This window comes from Martes martes (assembly GCF_963455335.1).
Source record: "Martes martes genome assembly, chromosome: 13".
Lineage (NCBI taxonomy): Eukaryota > Metazoa > Chordata > Mammalia > Carnivora > Mustelidae > Martes > Martes martes.
The window spans coordinates 20,238,936-20,255,835 of NC_137901.1; the positions used below are offsets into that span (position 1 = coordinate 20,238,936).

The 16,900-nt window shown below is 40.5% G+C and overlaps 1 protein-coding gene across 1 annotated transcript in view; it reads right to left on the reverse strand.

Annotated features, from left to right (window-relative positions):
* Positions 1-8,441, reverse strand: part of RAB27B (RAB27B, member RAS oncogene family) — a 54,978-nt gene extending 46,537 nt beyond the window's left edge. Inside the window, exon 1 of the mRNA XM_080821924.1 lies at positions 8,239-8,441. The gene's annotated coding sequence lies outside the window, so the exon portion shown is untranslated. The remainder of the gene's footprint in view (positions 1-8,238) is intronic.
* Between the last annotated feature and the right edge of the window lie 8,459 nt (positions 8,442-16,900).

Consider the following 16,900-nt stretch of genomic DNA (forward strand, 5'->3'; position numbering starts at 1 on the left):
TAATGTTAAAAGAAACTAGACTCATAAAGATCATGGCTAGAAGACATGTGAGACATGCTTATTTTGAACTTCTTTCCTTTTTTTCATACCTTGGCATAAATGTCTGAAACCTCAACAGAATATACGTAAAAAAAAAAAACTTACCCAAACAGAAAGTGGTAGTAAGAAAAGGCAGAATTTGCAACACTGTGCTCATTAAAATGAAAATGGCCAAACTATTGATGTTCTTACACAGTGACCGAGATTTGAAAACTGGTGCATTAAATGAATGCATTCTTTTGGTGGTAATATTTCAAAGCTAAAAATGATGGTGGTTGTTGTCAGTCTTTAATCAAGGACGTGTTATCAATGCAAATGTTCATCCCTGACAACAGTATCAAAGAGCTATAATTGATAGTGATCTACACAGGTTCATCATAAGTCACAGCTTTTATGAAAAACACATTTGTGCAGAACAAGATGTCGGAAATGATGTATCCGTAACAAAGAATGCTTGACACACCTGGAATCCAGAAGGGAAAGAGAGAACACCTCAATTTGACAAGTGGGCATGCAAAATGTTCTCATGCTAGTTACTTCATAATCAGAAATATGTTTCTGATCAGAAATAATCAGAAAAAAATCAGAATGTTTTTAAATGTAATGAACTGTTTCCAGGACTTTTTCAAATAGTGAACTAGAAAGCATATTGTCATGGGGATAGAGATGGGATGTGAAAGAAGAGGTAGGAGAGAGAGAATGTGTCCCTACACTTGTCAATCACTGGACATACATTTACATTTGACAATATTTTACATATTGTTGGAAATTGCAAAAGTAATCGTTATTAGAGAATTATTCTTTAACTCTTAGAACATCAAGATACTTACTATGTTTTGGTAAGTAGATGTTGAGATGAAAAGTGATACGAAGTCAGTCATCGCAGAGCTAGAACAACGCTACTGAAGAAAATGAAGAAAATGGGAGGGAACTGGTTTTTTAATTGATACTGGCTGGGTGTCAGTTAGTACGGCAGGGTATTAAGAAGCCCAAACCAATGATTCAGTCCCTCTGGGAATCTGTTAGGTTTTCCATTCCATGGCACTAGAACACATTCCTAACTGAGATACTTGCCATTTTTCACAAGTGGGGGCTGAGAGAGAACAGACCAGAACCCTAGAGAAAGGAAGTATTACTCAAAGTGACTGCCCTACAGAAAGGGATAAGTGATGTCCTATTCATAAACTAAGAGTAAAGATATCCTTAATATATTCTTCCAATTTAACAACAATGATAATAATAATGACAATGAATATATATAATTAGATATAACTTTACATTTCCCCCTCTTCTCAGAACTTAAATGTCTTCATTAGCCAAAGCAGATCAGTGCTGACAGAGGAAGAAGAAAATCGAGGGTCTGATGTTCCGACTACTACTTCTCCCTGAGAGACGACACTTGGTCCTGAGGATTTAGCCAGCATATCTCAGTCGCTGTCACCAGCCTGACCTCTTCTAGGAGGTTTGGATTCCAGAATCCATTACCCTGAACATATACAACTGAATGCGCACAGACAGCCCACGTGCAGTGTATCTTTGTCCCCTAACTTGCTTCACCATTTTTTATACCTAATTTTAATTTGGGGGACCACTTTTCACCCATCTGTTGCCTCCTTAAAAACCAGCTATTGAAACTTTATAAAAATTTCTTCCTTCTCCTACTATCTGGTCAATGCCATTCTTTTTTTTTTTTTTTTTAAGTTTTATTTATTTATTTGAGAGAGAGAGAGATTATAATTAGGCAGAGAGGCAGGCAGAGAGAGGAAGGGAAGCAGGCTCCCTGAAAGCCTGATGCAGGGCTCGATCCCAGGACCCCGAGATCATGACCTGAGCCAAAGGCAGAGGCTTAACCCACTGAGCCACCCAGGCACCTCTGGTCAATGCCATTCTTGTTCATTATTTCTCCAATCTGACTTCTCTTCTCCAAGCTTATAATCACTGAGCTAACTTCAGATGTTATTTCCCACTCCTAACTGATCTCTCTACAGTTTTTAACCCCCTTAAATTTATCTTCCTGTTTATTATCACAATACTGCATTGAAACCACTAACTTAAACCTTAGCTGGTGACACTAAAATGATCTTTTCACGGATCTCTCTAACATACCAGATTCTAAGTTCTTCAAGAGCAGGAATTGCTTTATTCAGCCTTTTTCAACCAAAATACCAAATATGCTGCTGATACATCAAAGGCACTTTATGACTTTTTTCAATAAAAAATTCAAATATACAAAAATTATGCCAGAGGTTAAATTGCTATAATCAGTTTTACTATGGTGAGCAGATCTTTTATTGCAATGAATACCACTGTCAACTTTGAAATAACTAATGCCATTTTCTTTAAAGTTTATGCTTTCCAGTAGAATCTGTGCTCTCCAAAGGGCGTCAATAATTCTTTGAGTCCTTATTTTCATTTTCTGGATCAAGTTATCATGCACAATAACATGCTTACTGTAAAAAAAAAAAAAAAAGACTAATGTGAAAGCAGTTTTGAACTATTTTTTTCATCTACATACTTTTAAAAAACATAAGTTCCTGTTGGGGTGCCTGGGTGGCTCAGTGGGTAAAGCCTCTGCCTTTGGCTTAGGTCATGATCTCGGGGTCCTGGGATCGAGCCCTGCATCAGGCTCTCAGGGAGCCTGCTTCCCTTCCTCTCTCTGCCTGCCTCTCTGCCTACTTGTGATCTCTGTCTGTCAAATAAATAAATAAAATCTTAAAAAAAAATAAAATAAAATAGAACCTTTCTTAAAAAGCAAGCAAACAAACAAACAAAAAACACAGTTCCTAAAAAATAAGACAAATAAAAATGTTTCTACTGGTTATAAAATAGTATGATGCAAACATGACATCTTTCTTTAAATACATAGTCAACATTTATGAATTTGAATTGTTTCTTTTCTCTTGAAATAATTCTCTGTTCTCAAGCTGCCAAGACTCTCCCCGCATGTGGATATTTACTATATTGATTTTAAGAATCAACATTACTACTTTAGAACAAAGGCACCAGACTTCAAGACTTTATTCACAAAAATCACCCGAATTCAACACTTTCCAGGAACTGAGAGGAAACTAACTTCTGGTTTCCTTGGCCTCATGCATGGGTTTATTTTGAATGTCAAAGTGTCCTCTGAGAGAGTGACAAACTGTAAGAAGTGAGAACCATGCAGACCACACTTGATTAGAAACGCTGCTGGGAATGAGAAAGAAACATTCGTGATTCAAGGGCATTCCGTCTTTGCAACAACTCAGTTATCATCACACACTCGTCTTACAGAGAAAACCACAGCACAGAATTCAAAGGCTTCCTCCCAGTTTGTACCGGAAACAGATGCACACCAGGCCTTCTCCAAGTCTGCAGAGGAGACCGAGTCTGGGCCTTGAGGCAGCTTTCCGCATCCGAGGACAGCACACGCCCATCCTTACTCTCCACTTTTCCTCTCGCCCTCACATCTCTCTAGAGATGCCCTTATCCCCAGATACCAGAGATTAGATCGAAATATCAGGGATAATAAAGGTCATTTGGTGCAGCCTCCCAGCACAGGCCATCTCTACAACAAAGAATTCTTGGAGTGGTACATTCCTTGGTCTTCTTTGGTTTTATTCAGTCCCTGCCATGACTTCCTGAGTGGTCTTTTCAGCCTCAGCTGGTGCCCCTGTTGACCCCCTGCCTTCCACTTAAACCCTCTGTCAGCTCACTGAAGGCACTACGCTCTTTCCCAGGTGGAGATCTCGGCAGGTTCTTCGGCTCCATCTGGATTGTTCTGTCCTGACTGCCCGCTTGAGTGGCACCCAAATATCCTTCAGTCTCCACTGAAACACAAGTTTCCTCAGACAGGTCTTCTTGACCAAACCCAGCATTATTCTTTCCCATTTAAAGAAGTTACTCACGGTCACAATAACTTCTCAACTTCCTTTGACTTAAATTTTCTTTTGGTGTTATCAATTCCTTCCCATTTTGGAACACTATTTTCTTTTTTTGTAGAAATTAGAAGGAAACACAATAGAAACTGAGTAATTCTACTTTCACTCACATCCATTAACTTCCTTATTCACCACTTCCCTTTAAACAATGCTAGAAGAATCTTTGGTTCTCCTGAGCATTCTTTCCAGGCTTCAGCCCACTGGGTTTTACTCCTCTTCATTCTCTCTCGACAGCTCACAACACCTTTGTAAGGATTTCTAATTATGTGCCCCTTTGTTCATCTGTTCTATAAGCCAGTTTTTTTAAAAATGGCTTTTACTAGAGCCTCTATGTAGCCTCATGAATTTCTCTAGCAGTCTCTCTTTGGGGGTTTTGTGAAATGCTCCTTCCAGCATTTGTTAAAGTTAGTTTATCTGAATTCCTTATTTTTAAGAACTCTGTCTTCTGTCAAGGTTGCCACTGATTCCAGGTTGCCACAGGCAATTATCACTTCCTGGTCCTCATCTCACTCTGCGTCTTTGCAATGCCTGAGCCAAGTGACCACTGCCTGTTTTTGGAAACACTTCCTGGCTTGGGTTCTGTGACAACACCCTTTTTTGTGTGTGTTGGGGGGTGGTTTTACTGACTCCTCTGCAAGATCCCTCGATGTTAAAATAAGCCAGAGTGTGGCCCTTCGGTGATATCCTCAAGACCAGGGGGTCTAAACAGCATCCACAAACTCTTTATTTCCAAATTTCTATGAGCAGCTATGACTTCTTCCAAGTGCTTCAAGTTCTATATCCAAAGCCCAATTGGACATTTCCACATGGATACCTGAGTACCTCAAAAGGCTGAAAATGAATTCTGCATTTCCCTTCCAATTTTGTTTTTTCTCTTGGCTTCATCCACCTTAGGGAAGAGCTCCACCACCTGTCTTATAACTCCGTACAAAACCTGATGATCATTTTGAATCTCCCTTTTCTTCAACCCACCCCCTTATCTGATTTGTCAGCAAGTCCCGTTAGCTCTGTCTTCAAAGAGGTCCTGAATCAATTTCTTTCTCTCCAGGACCACTATTCCTGATCTATGCCACTGTCATCTGCTGGCATAACCCCCTACCTAGTCTCCTGGTCTCTTCTCTGCTCACCCTACACCACCTTCTCTTCGAGGAGGTCAGGGTGATCTTTCAGAAAGATGGCCTTCTCTGAGGCTTTGCTTCCGAATCATACAGCATTCTCCTACCCCTCCCAGGTCACTCTCCTTATTTCACATTATATTTTTTTAAATAGCACTGAAACTTGTACGATTGCTAATCTGTATATTGACTTAGGTGTCTATCTCTAAGCTCGAATGTAATTCCCATGATATTAACCTCTATTATCCACTGGCTTAGAAGAACACCAAGGCTCAGAGTATGCTTAGTCTCTTGAATGAATTTTCAATAGACAGTATCTAAATCATAGTGTCTTCTCACTTCATTCAGAAAAAAAGTCAAAAGTCAACATGTTTTTCAGGACTTTCAAAGCCCCTGTGACCTGGCCCCATTATCACCCCACCCCCATTTCTTGCCACCCCAGCCCTCCTCCAGGTGTTGCAGCCTGTTTTGTTACCTGGAGGATGCCAGGCAAAGCCCTGCTTGTTACCCTTTCCGTCTGGAAAACTCTTCCTCCTCAAAACCACACAGCCCACTCTCTGACTTCCTTCAGACCAATATTCAAAGATATCTTCGCAGGAAGGCTTTCCCTGGGCACCTGATCTAAAATTTCAACACCTGCTGGGCCATGCCACTGACCCTCTGCATGCCTTCACTGCTTTATATTTTCTCCCAGCATCTATCTCTCATGAGGTATAGATTCAGCTTCTGTGTATCTTGTTTATTTCTCTATCTCCCGGGTAAAAGGCAAACTCTATGGGGCCGGGATGTTCGTCTGTTGTCTGTTTTGTCCAGTTCTGTCCACACAGAGCCCAGAAGAGTGCTTGGCAGTAATAAATACTTGTTAAATAAGTGAACAAGAAACTTAAATTATTTTTCTTAATACATGGAAGTTGTTCACGTAAAAAGATTTTAGAAGGTTTTTTTGTGATGATGGGTTAAACAGAGTTTTAGTCTCATTACTGGTCATCTAGACAAGTTTCCTTCATTCAAGGAAGACCTACGAAAGAAGGTTAGTATTTGGAGAACATGAATAATGATTGTGTGAAACAAATTAAGTAAAACTCTCAACTCCACGTATGGGGTTTACAATAGGCTTTTATTATGCTTAGTGATGTTGCTACGCTCTACTACTGTATCATAAACTTCAGCTCTAGGTACACCTAATAATGAGTAAAAAATCATTCTCCTTTAGACACCAACTCTAGAAAGTGACATACTCTCCAATGGGAAATACCTGGTTTGTCCTGTCTATTTTTACTGTAATTGTTTTCCTGCGTATCGACATTACAATTACTTGCTTAAGAGCTGAACTATTGGTTAAGCTACCTTGATGAATCAACTCAAGAAACTAGATTAATTGCGAGGTGAGCTTTACGTGAATAGTCTGTGTTTCATGCTCTGCTGATCTGAAAGACCGAAAACCCAACCTGAAACTTCTCAGAGTGAGGGTGGGAAAAGAGCAGATTTCTGCTCTGAACAACCTGGGGTTTTGGCTGACTTCCACTTTTCCAGGAAAAAAAAAAAAAAAACAGTTAACTAAATGAAAAGCAACTCAGAAACCAGTAGATAATTTTAGAATAAGCTGGTGTCTCGAGGAGCTGAGAGGACGGATGTATGAGGGTTACCTTCGTTATCAGGTCAAATATTCCTGTCCAGAAATGGCCTGTGAGAGCTGCCATTGCTCACATTTGACAGATTCCCTTTATTACTTCTTGGCAACTATGAGAACAGGCTCATCCAGTTTCATCTGAAATGTTTGTTTTCCTTTCAAAAGCAATGATGGTAACAATTTAGGAGAGGCCCATAATGCTTAAGCAGAAAAGCCTCACTAATTTGAAACTGTCAAGATGACCCTTTTTTGGTCACCCATAAGAATCCCCTCTTGCCTTCAAGAAAGGCTGATCCAATCTGGGTAGAGGATCATGCTAAGAAGTTATGAAAAATAACTCTTTAGGGGGAATGGCACAAGGCAAGTATGGTTCTCATTTAATACTACAATGTGGACTTTATAATAACTTGAAAATTCAACAAACTTAAATGCCTAAGTCTGTAATGCCAAAGTCCATCCTTTCTGTTAACTTCTCAAATTTAGAACTATACAACCATGCATATAAATATGTATATTTATTTATAACATCACTGAATATGCATGACTGTAACTAAATATTAAGAATAATACACATTTAAAAAAATAGAAACATATCAAAATTCATGGATACTGTTATGTTAAATAATAACTTTGTTGTTAATAACCCTGGAACCACATTTATTAATTTGGACTTAATTTGGAAATGTACCATTCAATCGACCGGAACCTTATATCCTTAATTTTAGATTGCGAAATAAAAAGCCAGTAAGCAATATACAGGGGTGGTGACTTTAACCAAACATGGCTCTTCGCTCGTAAGACAGCCTGCAGCTTTTGCCAGTCACCTGCCTCAGCATTTTTCGAATAATTAAATTACGTTGTATTGGGTGGGAAGCTCTTGGAAGCGAAGGTACTGTGGCCACTTAAACAAGCACCCATGCGAACACCCTAGCAGCTGCCATGCAAGGATCGGGGTTTGGAAATAACTGAGCAAAAATACGGGAGGTCAGAAATTACTTTTGATTTCTCTGTGGCCACCACACCTGAGGAAGTGAAAAAAAAAAAAAAAATGTCCTGTCACTTAGCTGGCTCCGATCACTCAAATACTTGCCCTTCTCTAAACACATCATCATCATCATCATCATCATCATCATCATCATCATCATCAATTATTTCAGCTGTTTGGGGATACAGACGGAAGGAAGCTGGCATTGCTGTGACTTGTTTGGGGGGTGGGGGGAGGCGGTGGTGTTTGTTTAATCCTAACCAGCTGTTTGCTACGGAGACGCCCAGACAGAAGACAGCCGGCGCCGTCTTCCCGGGGCTCCGGGGCCGACACCACCGCGGTGCCCCGGGAGCGCTGCGGCCCCGCGCGCTCGCGCTCCGCACCGGCCCCCGCAGGGCACACGCTCCGCTCCGCCCGGCTCGCCCCTCTCCCGGCCAGCCGCTCCCCGTCCACGTCTCACTTCCTTCTCGCGGGCGGGCGGGCGGCTGAGGACACCCGGGGCGGGCGGGAACGCGCTCCCGCTCTAGCCGCCCGGCTGCCCCGACTCACCAGCCTGCGAAGTTTCCTCTGCGGGAGGGTCGGGTGTCGGGTTTCAGAGGTCTCCGTCCGCTCTCCCAAGCCCGCACTCCGGGGCTCCCGCGCCAGCGACCACACGGGATCTGCTCTACAGGGCGCCACTCGTGGGGGCAGCTCCTTACTCCCCTCCCCTGCCGCTCGGGATCGGTGCCCAGCCCCTGCCCGTCGGGACTGCCAGGGGCAGGACTTGGAGAACCACCCCCCGTCGGCCGAGCCGCCGGGATCTGGAAGGTCCGTGTGAGAAGAAGGCGTGTCTCCCCGTCCTAACGCCGACCTGCCGAGCTCACCTCGGGCAATCTTGCTGGTGACTCAAAGGCGCTGGGCTCCAGTAAATCCTCCCCACTGCGGGCTCATTGTTATTCCTCTATGTCCCCGTGTCTTCCTGGCTACCTCTCATTCAAAGAGCCCGGGGCACTGCGCGAGCTGCTTTCAAGGCACCGCATTCCCTCCTCCCAGGGGACGTCTGCTGAACGGCGGGGAGAGCGAGGAACTGCCCCGGGAAATAGAGGGGACCTAACGAAATTCGTGCTTTGTAAGTTGGGACCTGGTCACTTGAATGCATGAAGCAGTATACACCATCCCAATTTGTTTTGCCTCCTAATGTCACTTCAGAGAGCGGTAGGGTAGTAAGTAGAGCTCATGTGTAGGAGAGCAAAGAAAATCTAGAACGTCCACATGCACTGAACAAATAATTATAAAGTGTCTACTATGTGGCAGGCCCTGCTGTAGGCACTGTGGCTCCTTCTGTCCGCAACACAGATCCTGGCTGGTTCTCTTGAGGGAACAGTTCAGACTGCCACCCGCATCCCGAGTTTATGGGCTGATGGTAAGGGGGGAGAATCCAAGGTTGCATATGTATAATAACAGTGGAATTATTTCTCTGTGAAGAACATTGAAATGTTCCAAACCATTGTTGGGAAACAATGAGATGCTATTTAAATCTTAATTGTTTGACCCAGTTCTGGCAGGGGGCTTTCGGGACCATCTGGGAGGCACTGCTGTTTCCAGCTAGGGAGCATCTCCCTGAGAAGTGCTGTGAGTGGAGAGGATGAAGGAAGCGCCCCAAACCAAAACCCAGTGTCACACCCGGCAGCGAAAGAGTGAAGAAGAGGACAGTGGGAGAAAGTATGGGGTCCCACAAGACTCTATTCTATTAGAAAATATGGACGTTCTGTTTCCTCTGCCTCAAGGTTCTTGTCTTGAAAACTGGGATGATAAAATGCCTAGATAGGGTTATTGTGAGCAAAAGAGTTCACATCAGCAAAGTGCACAGAACGGTGCCTAGCACAGTAAATTCTATATACGCACGTGTTGTCCATACATGTTATTTTGGTAGCTCTGATCTACTTCATTATCCTAAAGTAAGGTCCAATTAATAAAAATTACTCTGAACTACTAGGAGAAAGTATAGGAGGTTTGAATTGTAGATTTTCAAAATGTACTGGGAATCTGTATTTATGGCAAATCTGTTTTGTCTCCATTAGCAACATCTGAGTATAGAACAAGCGTGTGTCCCTGGGCCTAGAGAGAGATAAAAGAAAGAACATAACTCTGAATTTATTCTACCGTAGGCAGCACATTAATTTCAAATGATTCTCAAAAAATATTTAAAAAATGATTTTCTGCACTCATCAGTGATAATCTGTATTCTCCCCCCCATTTATGTGTTTACATTAATCCAAATAGCTATTATTCAAGGCCTGCCCGTAGATCATCCATTTGATGTTCATCGCACTGCTTTGAAAAAGACAAGGAATCTATTATTTTTACTGTCCCCACTTTAAGAAAGAAGAGACGGAGACTGAGAAAGTCCCAACAAGGTGCCCAGAATCATGAGCATCATAAAGGTAAAACTCAGGTTTGCTGACCCCAAAGGCAGGGCTCAGGGTGGTCACTACACTGTGCTGCCTCCCTTTTTCTAGAAAAATACCTGGCATAAGAAAATCTAACGCAGACATTTCTCATCTGCTCCCAGATAAGCGGGCCAGCTGCCTCATAGGGCCCACTTCCCCATGGACGGCCCTCCTGGTGTCACCTGCCACAGAAGTCCCGTCTTTGGGTTCTGAGGCTCAGAGGCATTAACATTACATAGTGATGCTAGTCAGCTGCTGGAAAGTGATGGAACTTTTCCTTCCCTGGGGGAAGAGGGTTTCCAAGGAGAATGATGGCAGAACAGGAGAGAAGTGATTCTGGGCCACCTCAGGAAGGCCACATTGACCAAAGGTAGAGCAGAATAAAAGACCCTACAAAACCAGTGAAAACAGGGGGGCAGCACCATGTCATAGTCAAAAATAAATGCCTTCCTGTACCTGGAGTTTCTGCGGCACAGATTAAGTAGACATAATTTGTCAATGGGTTTATCGACCAATAAACAGAGCACTGAAATAAACAGATACATGTATGTACATGGGAGACTTCATTCTCCCCCTTCCCAAAGCCCTCCAACACGAGAAGAGGATTTTTAAATGTTATTAAATAATAGAAACAAATAGAAAAAAGAAGAGACCTCAAAAGACAAAATAAACAGCAAGAGATGGCTGGAAGAGTGTAAATCAGATGGAGGCTTGTAACTGACTTGGAAGAGAAGAGTTTACACTCTGCGCGCCTGTAGGAGGGGTTATGGATAAGAAGCAAGATGATTCTCTGTGCTTTAGCCTGGGAGGCTTGGACCTAAGAGGCAGAAATACCACCATAGAAGGAGGCCAGGTGGTAGGGTGGACACAGGGGCTTGGCTAGACTTCTGTCTACAGAATGCTTGGACCCAAAACTTCCTTCCCCACTGCCGTGCAATCAACCAACCATAAGTTCCTCCATCTGCTCATCCCACCCTCCAGGAGACTGGAAGTTTATTTTCTGGAGAAAGTAAACTAGAGTAATTTGTGGTTTAACAAGATGAACACATATTTTTACTCTGCTCCTATAGAAAAAGAATTAAAAAGAAATGTAACTGCAAGACAGGAAAAAAACTCTCAAAGTTGAAAATTTACTCAAAATTTTAAAAATTTGACAGATGGGTTCTTAAGATTCTGATAAAAAAAAGTCTTCTGGAAAATAGAACAAAAAGTTAGGGAAATAAACAAAATTAGAAAAAGGGGAAATTTTTCTGACTAAAGAGAATTCCAGAAAGTTCCAGAAAAGAGTTCTTTCTACCCAGAAAGGGATGAAAAAGTAATTAAATAAGTAGTGCAAAAATGATTCCAGAAATGAAGACCATTAATCTTTGGGATCAAAATTTCCACTAAAAGTCCAAGAGAAGAATTTTTAAAACCAATTGATTAATTAAATATACCAAAATACATCATTCTGAAAATGATAAGCCCAAATAAAAAGAACATGAAACATCTTCCAGAAACATAAAGCAGATCACATAAAAGGAAAAGAAAACTGCATTAGGTTTCTCAAGAGCAGTAACAGACCCAGAAGATTCTTTAAATGCCTTCACATTTAAAAATGAAATTGTTTTGAACCTAGAATTGTACACCCCGATAAAATGTCAGTGAAGTGTGACTGAAGATATTTTCAGATCTGCCAGGATTGAAAAATGGACTTCTTGTACTGTTTTTAGAGAAGGATCTCCAAAACGAGCTTATAAATCAAGAAAGAGAAAGAGATTGGACCCAAGAAATGCAGGTCCAACATAGGAGACATAAAAGTGAATTCTCCAGAACAATTGTGAAGTGGGCCTGGAGAGAAAGCAGAAGGATGAATTAGAGTAGGAAAAGACTCCAGGGGAAGGAAGGGAGGGAGGGAGGGAGAGAGGGGAAGAAGGAAGGAAAAGCAAGCAAGCAAGCAAGCAAGCAAGCCAGGGAGAAAGAAAGGAAGGAAGAGGTGGGGAGGGAGGAAGAAAGAAAGGGAGGGAGGGAATGAGGGGGAGGGGGACGGAGGGAGGGGGATGGAAGAAAAAATTAGAATTATTTGATGTACATATGCATTTGAAAAATTGATAAATGTGTGTGTGGTGAGACTGGAAATGCTCACCTGAGTCCATGTGCTCTTTTTCCTGAGCACCCCACTAGATTTCATTTCTTAACCTTCTGCAGGTAGAGAGACGTGTAATTGAGTTCTAGCCCCTGGCATGTGGGTAGCCGTGATACACACTATTTGCAGGCCTTTCCCATAAAGTAACTTAGGAGAGCCTCTATGCTTTCCCTTTTCCTTGGTATCCAGACACAATACTCAGTAAAGAGTTCTGAGGCTTTAGAAGACAAGAGAGCCCCAAGATAGTAGAAGAAATGTGTAGCTCTGAATGATCGTGTGGCATAGAAGGCCTCGCTGCCACACATTGGACCATGACATGAGCAAGAAATCAATGTACACCGTATAAAGCCACTGAGACTTGGAGGCTCATTTGTTACAGCAGTTAGACTGTTCTGACTGTTACTGAAAGATCATTGGGGGACATTTGTGAATAACTTACAGTAGATACAAAGTTTACTAAACAAATTTGAAAAAGGATGAGACTAACTCCAGTGGGGAGAAAAGGCTATGAGAGAAAAGAAACATAGTGATAATATACAACTCTGTTCAGATGTGGATGTAATCAGAAAAATGGGAACACTGACAAGAGAGGAACCATAAACTATGATGTGAGCAATAATTAAACAATTATTAACAATTAAATCTTTCTTGGTTTCCTTTGCTTGCCTTTTAACCAATTACCAGGTAATTTCCCAAGCAACCAAACTAACATTGATTGATGTCATTTCAGGAAAACATGCATTTCCTCCCAAAATATATGTAGAGGGTGGAGATAAGGAAAGACGATCTATGTACATATATAAGACAACTAAATCTTCAACCATTGTAACAGCCCGTCAGTAAACAATGTGTAAAACTGCCAAGTAAAGAAATAGCAGAATAAGCAAACCATTCAGAAATATGTAAGTACAATGAAAAAGGTGACTAAAATGTTTTACTGTGGGGATTGAGACTGGGTGCTTAGGGGAGATCTATGCTGGTTTATAAGGAGTTACCACCGTTTTTTAAAAAAAAACTATGTGATGCAGTGGCTAACTGAACATAATAAAAAAAAACCTATAAGATATATCATCTCAATCAAAATAAAATTAATATTGAAGTAGTCTTGAAATAAAGAGAAGGAAACAAAACATTTTAATAAAGGCAACATTACAAATTACTAAAGCACGTGTATATATTTTTGCATAAAAACTGTTAGCAGTGAAGAAAGTAAATTTGGGGTACAGCCTGATAGAGTTGAGAGGGTCTCACAGTCATTAAGTTAGGTGTGCCTGATACTCTGCTAGGCCTGGGGGATAAAGCAAAGAACACGACAGAAAAATATAAGGTGCTTTAAAAGAAAATGAGGATTTTAAAGCTATAAACAACAAATAGCTTTGGTTTCTTCTCTCTTGCCCTTGGTAACATGAGCCACTGATTTAACTTTCTGGGCAAGATACTGCCTTTCATTCCTTCCCAGTACCCTTAAAAATTGGCATCGTGTCTATGCACTTGAACCTCACACTGATAGATCAGAAGTTACCTAACTCACCCTTCTGTTGAAGGGTGAGTTAGGTAACTTATGAAGGGTGGCAGAGAAGGCTTTGCCAAGGAGTCATGCATGGGTTTGCCTCCACCCTCTGCTGGTTTTCAGTTCATATAAAGTCTGTCTGATCACAAATAAAAATCAACCCCTCCCCAGTTTGAGGAAATCCCACAGCATGACTAAAAGTCACAAGACTGGACACCCAGGTCATGCTAGTTTTGCTAACTACTTTTAAAGATGCAAGTTCAAGAAATACATGTGCTTAAGTGAATTTCTACTAGCAAATAACTCTACAGACATAACACATGAAGACCTGTATTAGGCATCAAAGTGGACTTGTTCACATAATTATAGGTAGCACATCTACTCTCCATGGTGTTCTCAACCTTCCACTTCTAACTTCATTTTGTCTCAGTGTCCTAGGATGTGAAATGAACATACACTGGGACCTTACACAGAAATTACTGTAACTCAGTCTAGTTCTTTCTTTCTATGTTAAAGGACTCTTGAACGGGAAAGGACCAAATGGTTTCGTGAGTAATTCTTTCATATAGCCTTTATGCAAGCCTTGACTTGCAAAGAAGCCACAGTAGAGTGGGTAAGCCCTATTTCTGTATATAAATAGTATCAAGCCCCTTTATTAGCAAAAAAATGCTGTAAGTATAATTATGAACAGAGCTATGATTACAAAATTATTTAATTCATGTATCAAATTAAGGACAAACAAATCCATTTTAATAAAATAAACCGGAAAGAATGTAACAACACATATATACACATAAATATAGTCATATATCTATATATATAATTGTATGTATAAACATAAGTATAGTTTTATACATGCACATGTATAGACACATATTTGCTTAATGTTAGCTTTATAATGAGCTACAAAATAAAAGGCTTTATGTGCCTACCATGTAAGTATAAGCAAATATATGATGATTTCTTCATTTTCCCCAAACATGAGATCAAAAAACAGTGTTTTTCTTCACAATCTTTGCTATTTTTTATCTGCAAACAGTTCAAATAATGATGTCATACACTCAGGAATAATTGAATCTTTCTCAAATTTTTTTGCCAGCCTTTTAACCAATTATCAGGTAATTTTTCCAAGCGTCCAGACTAAAATTAATCAACGTAATTTCAGGCAAAAATAGTCTTCCCCCAAAATACTCTTTTGATCAAATTACTTTCATGAATGTCCCATTATAAGAGATTTATAATGACACCAGTGTAAGATAAACATCTCTTTTTTAACATATAATTTGGGAAATGATGTTGCCTTATACTTGATCATATATGATATTAAAAAGATAATTTGCAAAAATAACAACTAGTACATGAAGATTTGGTCACAGCAAAGAATCCCATGTTAAGTGATTACCTTTTAAAACTGTATTTTCAAGAAATAGTATGACTGTCATAATAAATAACTTTATTTTATAACAAAATGAAATACGATCTATTTTTATCATCATTATGGTAAAACTTTCTAGGACCATAATAAATTTTTATTATATTTCTAATATATATTTAAATGTTCTATTTCCAAACTGACTGGAAAATTCTCAGTACTGTAGCCATCCACTACCTCCCAAAATATGCATTGCCACCATAACCACTAAGTTCCTGTTCTGTGAAATTTTTAGCTACAGATTTCATTACTACTGCAGATTGAGAGAATGGAAGAAAGCCCCTGCATACTTCATATAAAATGTGGGCTTTTGTTAGAACTACTCAGCCTATCTTAAATAAACTAGACACTATTTATTTTTACAGTCATATATTTGGTGACAGTCTTGAGAGAAAAGTCGTTTTAAAGGAACTGATAAAAACACACATGACCAGAATGAAGATACAAAGTTAATAAGAACTTCCCATTTGCTTGAATTTCTCCACCTATAAAATGTGGTAAATATTAGTCATCTTCTGGGTATAAGACGTTCAATCTAATGTATGTCTTGGTGGGAGTCCCCTATAAAAGCCAAAGGGGTCAGATGCTCCTGAGGGCGGCAATATACAGGGTCTAGATGCAGTACCTTTGAGTGATTCTAAGGGTAGAGTTCCAATCACATAACAGAAGGCGGTCAGGCTTGTAGCTCTGGTCCTAAACCAGCTTGCCCTAGAGTGGGGGACAACACAGTATGGAACCTGGGAAAAGCAATTTTACAACTAAAAGAAATATGGAACTTGCTATATTATATAAGCAAGAGAGAGAGGGAGAGATGAATGGGAATGGATTCCAAGGAAAAAGGAACACAATTTTAGAACAGGAAGAATTGATTAGCATGGATGCCCAGGATAAAATGCAATTTGATTGAGAGTGCTAATAATTGTTTTCTCAGTTTGATGAAATTCAAACCTAGAGAGTTAGTCCTATCTTAATTGAAAGCACCCTTGCTCTCTAGGAAGGACACTGTGACATTACAAATACATTGAGAATGTTTTCTTTCTACATTTTCACGAAAGATCGTGCAATTACTTTCCAAGATAACTGGCATTGGGGAACAAGAAACTTTCCAGAATAGAACGCTGACTCTGAAGTGTCACTAATGACTGAGTAACGGGAAAGTCACTGCAATTCAAAGATTAGAGTCAGAACTTATGGCTTGATCCAATCTACTTCACAGGAGGTTCAACAAGAGTCTCAAATCCATCCCATGTTTGCCACTTTTTCCTTAACCTATAGGTTAAGGGTCAGTGTGATCAAAAGGTTAATTTCTGAGTCTCTGATATTGAACTTATGCCAAACAAACCTAGATACATATCCAAAGTGGGGGCGCCTGGGTGGCTCAGTGGGTTAAAGCCTCTGCCTTCGGCTCAGGTCATGATCCCAGGGTCTTGGGATCGAGGCCCCACGTCGGGTCTGCTCATCTGGGAGCCTGCTTGCCCCCTCTCTCTCTGCCTGCCTCTCTGACTACTTGTGATCTCTGTCTGTCAAATAAATAAAAAAAATTTTTTTTTAAATTAAAAAAAAAAACATATCCAAAGGGACAAGTATTGCTGGAACTCTTTGCAGATATTAGTGTCACTTTGCCATTAAGAACTTGAATGATGTAAAGAAAGTAATTCCTATCACATTTCCACCTGCTTTTCTACATTGACCTGTGTAGAAAGAGAATGGGTCTT